At 48.6% G+C, this 2,019-nt stretch overlaps 1 protein-coding gene across 7 annotated transcripts in view; it reads left to right on the top strand.

Annotated features, from left to right (window-relative positions):
• Positions 1-2,019, top strand: part of Tiam1 (TIAM Rac1 associated GEF 1) — a 358,057-nt gene that overhangs the window by 175,298 nt on the left and 180,740 nt on the right. For 2 of the 7 annotated variants that reach the window (XM_031364349.1, XM_031364341.1), the window contains exon 1: positions 1,227-1,378. The exons of the other annotated variants lie outside the window; for them this stretch is intronic. The gene's annotated coding sequence lies outside the window, so the exon portion shown is untranslated. Of the gene's footprint in view, positions 1-1,226; positions 1,379-2,019 lie in introns of those variants that run through there. 7 annotated transcript variants of the gene reach the window in all.

Genomic DNA, 2,019 nt, shown 5'->3' with positions numbered 1-2,019 from the left:
TCTCTCTCTCTCTCTCTCTCTCTCTCTCTCTCTCTCTCTCTCTCTCTCTCTCACTCATATTGTTTCCAGTCTGTAGTTCTGGTTAGTATTTGAGTTATTATGATCCCTTTAATGATTATTGTATTTCTATTTTTGAGGTCCATATTTTTGAGGAAAGTCCCTTGGGAGGAGGTGAGGGGTCAATGTCTTTGACTTTTTTTTTCTTTATCTTATTTATGTGAGTACACTGTAGTTGCCTTCAGACACACCAGAAGAGGGCATTGGATCCCATTCCAGATGGTTGTCAGCTACCATGTGGTTGCTGGGAATTGAACTCTGAACTTCTGGAAGAGCAGTCAGTGCTCTTAACCTCTGAGCCATCTCTCCAGCCCCAGTATCTTTGACTTTTGGTACAGCTAACAACCTTATGCAGTGATAATGCTTTATTCATCTGTCAGTTTCATCCACGACTGCTTCAGCCATTTCAGATGGCTGGTTTGTGCCACGGATTCCTGGCTTGCTACGTTCTGATTGCTTCCTTCTTTCTGACTGGCCTCCTGAGGTTTCTTTTTGTCACTGGCTATTAGAAGTTTTATTTAATGAAACTGATCTTTGGAAACCAAGGTGGAGCCAGGAGAAGAACACTCTTTGGAGTGGGGGAAGAACGGAATTAGTGGGTTTCCCCTACAATTATTAGAAACTATCCTATAAATGTTGTTCATGGGAGTCAAACATATGGTAGTTTTCTGTTTCAAGGGCCAGCGAGAGAGAAGAACTGGAGGACTTTCTGGACAGTCTGCACTGTGTTAGCAGTTAGCATTGGTTTTTAAAAAGGCTTTTTGGTTTTGTTCCCCCCCTTCTCCCTTGTTTATGTTTAAGCAAATGTTTAGGAATTGTGTCTCTGTCTAGCAAACTATCCAGGGTTCCTCTCCTGAGGGAGCAGGTAAGGGGGTGTGGTCATCCTCTATGAGACACCAAGGTATTGCCATGTGTAGGTGACAGCAAACAGGAGCCTATGCTTTGTGCAGAGAGCTCAGTTTCACTTGTAAAATAGTTAAGACCCTATAGGGAGAAATCTTCAGGATGTGGCGGAGCAGAGTCCTCAGCTAGGCTAAGGAACGCCAAAGGCGAGAATTTAATTGAAGAAAGAGGCGGAGAGGAAGGAGGCAAGGGAGGAGGAGGAGAGGAAGGAGGAGGAGGAGGAGGAGCCGCCACCGCAGCCCTGGGCCCTCTCCAACACACCCAAATGACCAGATTCATCATAACACGAAACTTCACAAGTCACACCCACTCCCTCGCCGGCAGCAGGGAAGGCTACAGCTTCCTGATTTCAGTTACTGGAAGTTGGAGAGATGGAAAAGCAGCCGGGAGTGTGAGCCTTGCTGAGGCCGAGCCGCGGGTGAGCTTTGGGAAATTCGATCCATTTTCCACCCGCAATCTTCTGGCGCTGGGTGTCCCGGGAAAGGTGCTGCGTGAGGTTGTGCTGAGAGTGGGTGAGAGCCCCGGAACTCTTTACTATGGTCTGAGGCTGAGAGACTGAATGGCCAGAGCCCTGGCCCTGCTTCGTTTCTATGCTGCGCCCAGGGCGCTGCGCTTCTCAGTTGTGCTGTGGGAAGCAGTCAGCCACGAGGGTTCTGACTTCCCGGGAAAAGGGGTTCTGGCTCGAAAACTTCATCAGTCTTTCTTGTCTAAGTGAGGATCATTGTATGGGAAACGGGAAAGAGACTGGGAAACGGGAAAGAGACAGTGAAACTGATCTTGACACCCACCAAGGATGCTTCCTGCCTGAGACCCTCCGTGCTGTGTGCGCCTGGGGCAATTAGGCTGTTTACTGGGTAGGGGTCGGGGGTGGATGGTGGGTGGAGGGAATGCCCTAGGAAAAATCTGGGATTCTAGGCTGGACTGGTTTCCTTGGGGGATATTCTGAAGCTGTGGCTCCGGACTAACACCTGGTTGGGACTTCTGGAATGAGGGTGTGGAGGTATCCCGTTTTTTCCACCAGTTTTGCATTTAGGTTAGTTGACCTAAAAACACCTTTGC

This window comes from Mastomys coucha, unplaced genomic scaffold (genome assembly GCF_008632895.1).
Source record: "Mastomys coucha isolate ucsf_1 unplaced genomic scaffold, UCSF_Mcou_1 pScaffold12, whole genome shotgun sequence".
Classification (NCBI taxonomy): Eukaryota; Metazoa; Chordata; class Mammalia; order Rodentia; family Muridae; genus Mastomys; species Mastomys coucha.
The sequence above is the reverse complement of the archived record's forward strand: the minus strand, read 5'-3'. Positions and strand labels throughout refer to the sequence as shown.